Genomic DNA, 10,000 nt, shown 5'->3' with positions numbered 1-10,000 from the left:
AATATATGGAGGCCTGCAGACGTCCCCACCCCACTTCCCTCGTCTACGCCACACTTCACCGCATCCACACGCATCCACACTCCACTGCATCCACACTCCTCATCCACACTCTACCGCATCCACACTCCTCATCCACACTCCTCATCCACATTCCACCTCAATCCATTCTCCACTTCATCCACACTCTACCTTATCAACACTCCACACCCATACACACTCCATCTCATCCACATCAATACACACCTATCCATATTCATAAACACCCATCCACACTAGTGCATACACCCATCTAGACCCATGCACATTCATACACACTTATTCAAGCCTGTACACATTAATGTACACTCCATTGCTCCTTTATACATATTTTACACCTCCCCCTGCCGTAATGTACATCTACACCCATCCATACCCTTCTACACACATATGTACACATTTATAAGCATTCTTGCTCTTCTCGTTCACTTTCGTGTATGAGTGTGTATTATTATTAACACGTATATGCTTTTATCTACACTTACCAGCCTACGTTTTGACGAATCCACACATACTCCATATATATTTTTCTCTCCATATCACTCGCTCATTCCACACACTTCTCCACTTTCCTCCACCTCACTTCTTTTCCTCCACATCTCCTCGTCGTCCATTCTTTCCTTCATATCCATTTTCCTCCACTTACCCTTACTCATCTCCTCTTCCTCCACTTTCCTCCACTTCTCTCCACCTCACTTCTTTCCCTCCACCATCCATACGCCTTCCCTCTTTTAAATTCCATTGCCTCAGTTCTTCCAGTCATCCATTTTAGTTCCTCTTAAATTCCACAAAGTATTCTTCCTGGTTCTCTCTCTCTCTCCCTCTCTCTCTCTCTCTCTCTCTCTCTCTCTCTCTCTCTCTCTCTCTCTCTCTCTCTCTCTCGATGATACTAGGATTTTCATAGTCTTTCATAATTTTTTTTCGATATTACCATTTTTATCGCTCGAGACGTTTCCTGGTTTTGTCGCCATTTTTTTTTATTTCTTCATATATCTTTTTCCTCAAATGTCTTATTTTCTTGGTCATTTTCTTTTTTGTTATATTTTCTTTTTCTTTGTATGTATATTTTCATTTTCTTTGGCCCTTCCTGTTCTTTTTCTCGATCGATTTGGTCATCAGTGTCTTGGCCATATCTTTTCCTCTTCTCTTTTCTTGTGGGTCTTTTCTTATTCTTTTCCTCTGCCATTCCTTAGCTTCTCTTTTCTCAGTCATATCGCACCCAAGCACTTTCTCTTCCTTTCGTTTCCTCGACTAGTCTCCACCCCTTTACTCAATGGTTCTCTCTCTTGCCTATAACTCTCTTTTATTTCTTCTCTCTCTCTCTCTCTCTCTCTCTCTCTCTCTCTCTCTCTCTGTGTGACTTTAATCCTGCGTAAATCCAGTCTCATCCATCCAATTCCCTAACTTTCATTCCTCCCACACATTCATCTCCTCCCCTCTCTCCATCTTCTTCCCAAACCTCGATTTCTGTTTTTACCTTTCATTTCACCGGTAACTCTTCCATTTAAACTCTCTTTCCTTCCTCTTTCCTTTCTTGCTCTTTTGACTTTTCTTGATTTCGAGTATAAAAGGAAAATAAATCGCTGAGGAAGAGGTGTTTGGGAACTTCCTTAGCTGACGAGAAGACGGACCTAAATTTTAATAAGACGTATTTGTTGTAAAAGGGTTAATGTATTTGGTACCGGTTAAGGAGGCTCCCAAGCACCTCTTCCCAAGCGATTTATTCTAGGATGTAGGTGATCAGTCTCCTTTTGGTTGTTGTCTGTGCTGAGTATGACGATATTAGGAAGATTTATGTAACACGGAGATGGACAGTAAGGTGTAATAAGCAAAATGAGTTGCTGAGGAAAAGGTGTTAGGGAGCTTTCTTAACCGAAGAGAATACGAGTTTTTGTTTACCAGAAAAATTAGTTCTTAAGTTCGAGGCAAAAATAGCTGGATGATGAATATTTCTTTACCTCTTTTTTCTTTCTTTTTTTCTTTTTTAGCTGACAGATTTTCAGTTCTTTATTTTCTGTTCATCATTCTGCCACCCATTTTTTTTTTTTTTTTAGAATCCAGTTTTCATTTCCTTTAATTTATTACCTTTGTTTTCTCCTCCCCTTTTTCTTTATCCATACTTTACACTTCTCTTTCATTCCTTCCAGCTTTTTTCCCCTTCATTCTGTAGCCTATATTTCTTCTCTAGTCTTCATTTTTATTTCAGTCTCCATTTCTTTTATCCTCATTTACAACCACTTTTTTCAGTATATTTTCACACACACACACACACACACACACACACATTCACACACACACACACACACACACACACACACACACACACACATATATATATACTTTCGCTCAGCCTTAAGTAATAATTTCTTCAGAGCATGATTATCCAAACAGGTAGATGGAAACCCCCAAATTGTCTTATATATATATATTTTTTTTTTTTTCAAGCGTTATTTTCCTCTTTTCCAGAAACTCTTCTCCATCTCATAACTAGATGGAAGCCAAAATTTCTCTCTCTCTCTCTCTCAGTTAATCTTTGTGAGATGTGAGCCCGTAGATTTACCTTCAGGATTTCAGGTTCATCTTAAAGACTCCGTACTACCACTGGATGCTATTTTGTGAGCTTAGGTGTTATGCCCAGGGAGTCCAGTTTACCGCTAACTCTCATAGTCTTTCAGGACACAGGTAGAGAGTTTCCTTTGTGTGTGTGGCCCAGTATCACGACTACACTGTTTACGTGTGGAAGTGTCTCTCCCTCAGAATTTTCAATGAGTCAGCTGGTGTCCACGTGACTCAGGAAGTACAGCTTTGTCCGACCCATATACATTAACAATAAACATCCATTCGCTAACGTCATTAATTCCCCTTTTGCCACGAAACCACAATTATCCATCTCTGTTCCCTCTCACATATTAATAGAGACAAGGGGGTATAATTTAATTGTTTGTGTACCAGTCGTCAAATTAGGTTAGCTCTGATCTCGCTGTTCATTCAAGTAAACATATTAATCTAGCATGTTTAGCATACTGAGCGTTGTCCAAGCTTTAGTTCCTGGATAAATGAAGGAAAAAATAATCTTTGTGTCCAGGGTTAATGAGAATGGTGTGATTTTGACGGCAGCATTGATGGTAAAGAAAAGAAGGCCTAATTTTGTGGAGGGTTATTTGTTGCCTGTGCATTTATTAGATGGATAGATAGACTGATTGACTGATAGATAGATAGACAGATAGAGGAGAGTGACGTATATTAAATAAGTATAAAGAGAGAGAGAGAGAGAGAGAGAGAGAGAGAGAGAGAGAGAGAGAGAGAGAGAGAGAGAGAGTATAATTTAAAAAAAAAAAAACCAGTCATTTTAACTAAAAATCTCAAACTAAAGCGTGAAAAATACGCACTCTCGTTACTAATATCATACCGTAAAAACAAATCGGCAAGAGGAGAAAATAAGGGAGAAATAAAGAGGTGTGACTTCTGGTGTGGTGCCAGAGAGAGGGCAGTGTGACGGGGCAAGAGTAGGGGAGATTTTCACGCCCGAATCGAACCCAGGATTTTTTTTTCTTTTCTTTTCTTTTGACAAGTCAGTGGACGGATTTAGCACGATTCCCGACAGAAGTGTTTAAAAGAGTGAGATGAAAATAAGGGGCAGAGAGAGAGAGAGAGAGAGAGAGTTGGAATTTTCTTTTGCCGAACTGCCCTTATTTATGTATGTGTCGTTTATGTCTGTGTGTCTGTGTTTGAGTCTGTGTTTTGTGTCGTGTCTGTGTAGCATCTTTGTGTCTGTCTTCCCTCTGTGACGGAAATGTTTGTGTATCTGTGTGTCAGTGCCCTGTGTTTGTCATGTTTGTGAGTCTGAAATGTCTGTGTCTCATGTCTAGTTTTATTTTCTGTCTCTTGTCTGGCATTATTTTCTGTATCTCTTGTCAGGCTTTATTTTCTGAGTCTCTTGTCTGGCATTATTTTCTGTGTCTCTTGCCAGGCTTTATTTTCTCTCGTGTGACCTTATTTTCTGTGTCTCTTATCTCTCTGTCTGTGCTGTCTGTGGCTGTGGGGGTCAGGGCAGATTTACAGCCCCAATTATCTGGCACAGGAGTAAATATTTTTCCCCCTCTGTCCTCCATAACTCTTGCAGCAATGGCAGGGGGGGAAGCCTTTTGAGCCTTCCTTCCGCTACCTCTGACTGAACACTTGCAGGTGGGTTTGAAGTAAGTTGAATTTCTCTCTCTCTCTCTCTCTCTCTCTCTCTCTCTCTCTCTCTCTCTCTCTCTCTCTCTCTCATTTTTATGGTTCAAAATATGTAAAGGTCAAGACAATTTTTTTCTTCGGTGTTGGAAAATTGTTGTTTGAAATTTTTGGCGGCTTTTTTCTTTCATTTTCCTTTTTTCAGTTTTTATCTTTTTCTGAACGTATTTCTCTAACATTTGATTTTTTTATTCGTTAAAGACTTTCAGAGGTAAAATAAAATCTTTTGTGCATGAGAAATATTTTATGGATTTTATTGGCAGTACATCCTCTTTTCTTTTACTTTTTCTTTTCGTTTTTCATTTTTTTCGTTTTTTTTTTTCGTTTTGTCCATTCCATTTCGGTTTTTTCCCTTTTTTCTTCTCGGTTTTCCTTTTCTCCTTTCCATTTTCGTTTTTTCCTGTTTTCCTTTCTTTTCGTTTTTTTCAATTTTTCCTTTTAGTTTTTCCTTTTCGTTTCTTTTTTCCAGTTTTCCTTCTTCGTTTTTTCCTTTTTCCCCTTTTTTCATTTTTTCCTTCCTTTTTTTCCTTTTTTCGTTTTTCATTTGTTTCATTATCGGGGTTTTCCTGTTTTTAGTTTTCCTTTTTTTGTTTTGTTCAGGGGACATTTTTCACATATAATTTTCTTCTCTCAAACTTGCAAAAGGTCGACACAAATTTCTTATGTGTTGCCGGAGAAAATAAGTTTCTTGAAGTGCATTGGTAGTTTCTTACCAGTCTTTTTTGTTTTGTTTTGTTTTTATTTTTTTGTCTTTAGTGTCTCAAATTCTTCGTTCAAGATTTATGAATGTTTGTACAAAAACTCGATTCTTTGTGTTTGGAGAGATGTTTGTTTAGAGTTGGGTGTCTGCCTAGATTTTACCTCTCTCTCTCTCTCTCTCTCTCTCCTTGATTCTGAGCACATGTCTAATATATACGGTTTTCTCTGGATTTTGCACAACCCAGATTTTTCCTTTTTTGTCAGAGAACTATTTTCCGGTTTATAATTGTCAGCCTATCTGTGTTTGTTTTCCCCTTTTTTCTCTTTTCCTGTCTTTATTTTTCCCTCTGCTCCTCTGTGTATTTTCCTCTGTGTATAATTTTCGTGTATATTTTTTCATTCCTATACATCCTTTCTTAAACTATGTTCTCTCCATCTCCCCACCTCTCCTCCATTCCTCTGTTCCTTCCTCTTCTTCCTTCCCTCCCTTCTTCCCTCCCCAGCCCTCACTTCCTCACCGTCTCTCCCCTCCTTCACTCTGCCTTCCTCTTCATTTCCACCCATTCTCAACCACTCTCCATCCCTTCCTCCGTCCCTACACCCTACCTCCAGGCTTTCCACTCCCTTCATCCTTATCTCCCCTTCTTCTCTTCCCTACCTCCAAGGCTCCCCACTCTCTTCATTCCCATCTCCCCATCTCTTCCCTCCTTCCAAGGCTTTTCACTCCATCCTTATCTCCCCATCTCCTCGCACGCTCCAAGGCTTTACACTCCCTTCATCTCCATCTCCCCTCCTTCTCCCTCTCTCCCTCCCACCCTCCCTCCCTCCAAATGTTTATCGTCCCTAATGTGCGTGCGTGTAGCGGAAGTGAAAATGATGGATGTCCTCAAAAGGGCCAATTAAGACCCGGCAAAGACGGAGTGTGAGACGAATTTCAATACGCCTCGCCTTGGTTTTTATCCCCCGAAGGAACTGGGGAAGAGAGAGAGAGAGAGAGAGAGAAAGGTGCTTAGAGTGTGTGCATGTGTTTGTGTGTGTGTGTGTGTGTGTGTGTGTGTGTGTGTGTGAGAGAGAGAGAGAGAGAGGGGGGGGGTTAGAAAGTGTGTGTGAGAGAGAGAGAGAGAGAGAGATTGAAGAGCTGTTGGGCGGGAAGACTGATGGATGGGGAAAGGGAAAATTAAGGTGACAGTGACTGACGAAGGGAACCGTGGTGGTCGAGTGGTAACGTTTTCGCCTCATGGCCTGCGTGTTGTCAGGGTCCAGGTTTCGAATCCCCAAATCCTCGTGGAGATTTCATAGTGGGATATGGCAGTATGTCTTTTCATGTGCTTGCCATTTTTTCCTCAGTTCATCACTTCTATGCACTTTCATTTTTTTCAAACTATCCCCTTCCCTTTCTCTCACTTCCCTTTCTTTCTCTTTCTTTCCCTTCTCTTTCTTCTCCATTTTCGTCAGTTCGATCTTTTCCTTTCCCTTCCATCGCTTCCTTCTCCTCTTTCCATCTTCTGTATTCGTCTCCCATCCTCCCTCTTCCTTGTCCTCCCTCATTCCTCTTTCCTCACATCCCAACTTGTCACCCCCTGTTTTTCCTTTCCCTCCCCCTTCCCGTCCTTCCCCTCCTTCTCCTTTCCTCCCTTCCTCCTCCTTTCCTCCCCCTTCTCTCTTTACCCCTTCCCTCCCTCTCCTTTCCTTCCCTTCCCTCTCCTCTCCCCCTCCAGTCTCTCTCTTATCCTTGACATAACTTCGCCTGGGGATGTTACCGAGAACACATTTGTAACGCTGATTGGATCTCTTGGTAACACTGATATCCCCCACACACATTATATACATTCTAACACACACACACACACACACACACACACACACACACACACACACACACACACAAATAAGCACTTCCACCATTATATATACATCTGACCTTTCCTGGAACGTAAAATAATTATGAAACAAAATATGGTCCTACTCTTGTTATTTTATGCACGATTAGTTTCAGCGCAGTAAATAATAATGATAATAATAATAATAATAATAATAATAATAATATGAAGGAGAAGAAGAGGGAGAAGAGGGGAGTAGAGGAAGGATGATGATGATGGTAATGATGATGATGAAAGAAGAAGAGAGAGAAGAAAGAAGAGGAAGGATGCTGCTGATGATGAAAGAAGAAGAGAGAGAAGAAGGGAGAAGAGGAAGGATGATGATGATGATGAAAGAAGAAGAGAGAGAAGAAAGAAGAGGAAGGATGATGCTGATGATGAAAGAAGAAGAGAGAGAAGAAGGGAGAAGAGGAAGGATGATGATGATGATGAAAGAAGAAGAGAGAGAAGAAAGAAGAAGAGGAAGGATGATGCTGATGATGATGATTTCCAGGAAAGTCTTGCTAATAATACCGGTAATAAAATCATCATTATCATCATCATCAACTTTTCTGGCCCATCAGGCGCGTAGGAGCCCTGGGCTAGGCTGTTTACTTCATACATTTGATATTAAGATGTCGGAGCTGAATTGGGGACCTTAATTGTAAAGTTTATTGTTGCACGTTCTAGACTGGGAGAATATTTAAAGTATTTCCAGGTCCAAAACCCAGTGTATTTCTTCCTCCGATATTTACTTCCTCACCATCTGACTCTTTCTCAGTCCCCCTCCTTCCTTAGGAGGGACAGGGTGTAAGGGGAGGCAGTAGGAAGGATAAAGGGGGAGAAGGGAGGGAAATGAGGAGGTAAGAGGGTGAGAGAGGACAGAGGGAAACAGGGAGATGAAGGGAGAGAGGGAGACACGACAATGAGAAGAGAGGGAGATGCAGAGAGGGAGCGGGAGGAAACGTGATGAAGATTGAGAAGGGAGAGAGAAAAACAGGTAAATGTGTGTGTGTGTGTGTGTGTGTGTGTGTGTGTGTGTGTGTGAGAGAGAGAGAGAGAGAGAGAGAGATGCATGAGGTACCCCACTCCATTTTGCTTTAGTACTCCCCTCTCGCTCGTAGCCGTGTGTCCCCATTTTCTTTGCTTTATTTTTGAGAGAGAGAGAGAGAGAGAGAGAGAGAGAGAGAGATCGTGTGCTCCATTATGTTCTAGTTTCTCGATCATTTACTCTCTCCCTCTCTTTATTTCCTTCTTCCATGTTCCTCTGTATGCTCCTTCACTTCTTTTCATTACCTCCGCCAAGGAGGTTATGTTTTCATCCCTGTCCGTTTGTGTGTTTGTTGGTTGGTTGCTTTGTGAGCAAAATTATGCAAAAACTACCAGACGGATTTCCGCGAAACTTGATAGAAGAATGAGCCTTGGCCCAGAATATTTTTTATATTTCTGTGCAGATCCGGATAAAGGTGCGGATCCGGGAATTTGTTTTCACTTTAACATTGCGAGATAGGGCGTTGGCGGAGGTATGCATTCTACTGAGTGCTGTTCTAGTTTCTCCTGTTTTTCTCATGTTGTGTCTTTTCCTTATCTTCTTTATTTTCATTTTTTGTCAAGTACATTTGCATTCTTTTCTGCCTTTTTTTTTTCTTCCTGCCATTTTTCCTCGTTTCTGTGTCTTCCTCATTCTGCACTTTCTCTTTTTAATTTATTTTCTGTGTTTTCCTTTATTTCATTCTGCTAAAACTTTTCCTGTTCCCCTTTTCGTCTCCGTCTTCTTCTTCTTCTTCTTCCTCTTCTTCATTCTCTTATTATTATTATTATTAGTAGTAGTAGTAGTAGTAGTACTTATTAGTAGTAGTATTTTTATTGTCTCCTTTCTCCCTCTTTCTTTTCTGGTCTTCGTCCTCAGTTCCTTCCTGTTCCTGTGTCTCTTCTTTTTGTCTGTTTATCTCATTCTTCGACTTCCTACCATGTCTCCACTTCCTGTTCTTCCTCTTCTTCATCTTTCCCCTCTCTTCTCTTTTTAATCTCTTTTCTCTTTTTCGCCTAACTCCTTTTTTTTTTTTTTTTAAGTGTTGCTAGTTCTCTTTATTTCATTTTCTCTTTTCTCCCTCTTTCCTTGTGATACTCCGGCTCTTCTTCCTCCTTCCCAGCTTTCAATCTTATGTCCTGGGTGTATCTTCCTCTCTCTGGTTTTCCCTCCTTTGAAATTTCTCTCTCTCTCTCTCTCTCTCTCTCTCTCTCTCTCTCTCTCTCTCACCATCCTTCCATCTTATCTCCCTCACTGCATCTTCCTCTTTTCCTGTTTTCTTCCCTTAAAATTTCATCCCCATTCGCCCTTCTTCCACTCGATTGCATCCGACATCCTTCAAGCAGTTTATTTTGTTCAGTAGTTCACCTGGTTTTTCTCTATTCTTCGTTTTTTACCTGTGTTTCCTTAATTATTGTCTTATTTTCATGCTTTATCTTGCCTTGATTTTTAGACCCTACCTTCACCATATCTTCAGTTGGAAAAGAGGTTATGATGCTGATGATGGTGGTGGTGGTGATGATGGTGATGATGACAATGGTGATAGTGTTGATGATGGTGGTGGTGGTGACAATGGTGATGGTGTTGATGATGGTGATGGTGTTGTTGTTGTTGGTGGTGGTGATGACATTGGTAATCGTGTTGATGATGATGATGGTAGTGGTGGTGGTGGCGATGGTGACAAAGGCGATGGTGTTGATAATAGTGATGATGATAACTAATTTAATTTTTCCTCTCCCATTGCACTGACTCAGAGCCACCGTAGCTAAGTGTTTATTTCATTATTCCTCCAGTGTATGATGCCCTGAGGTTAGGTTCAAATCCAGCCCTGGAATGCATGTAAAAATGAATCCTGGCAGTATGTCCTATCATGTGCTGGCGGATGCTCACTCTCTAGCCTCGCCTGTGTCTTTATTTCTCATCTAGTTAGTCTATCCCGAACTGTTCCTTTTCATCCTTCTAGCACTCGTCGTCCTAAGATCGCCCCAATTCGTCTACACTTACCCCTCCTCGCCTAACCAGTCTATCCCTATTTTCAGTTTCCTATTATTATCTATCCCTGTTTTCAGTTTCCCTTCTTTATCTATCCCTATTTTCAGTTTCCCATTTTTCGTCCGGTAAATTTCTCTCTCTCAGTTTCTCC

This window comes from Coenobita brevimanus, chromosome 92, assembly GCF_032717465.1.
Source record: "Coenobita brevimanus isolate Jiangsu-jjx chromosome 92, ASM3271746v2, whole genome shotgun sequence".
In the NCBI taxonomy this organism is placed as follows: domain Eukaryota; kingdom Metazoa; phylum Arthropoda; class Malacostraca; order Decapoda; family Coenobitidae; genus Coenobita; species Coenobita brevimanus.
Note: the sequence above shows the minus strand (reverse complement) of the source record.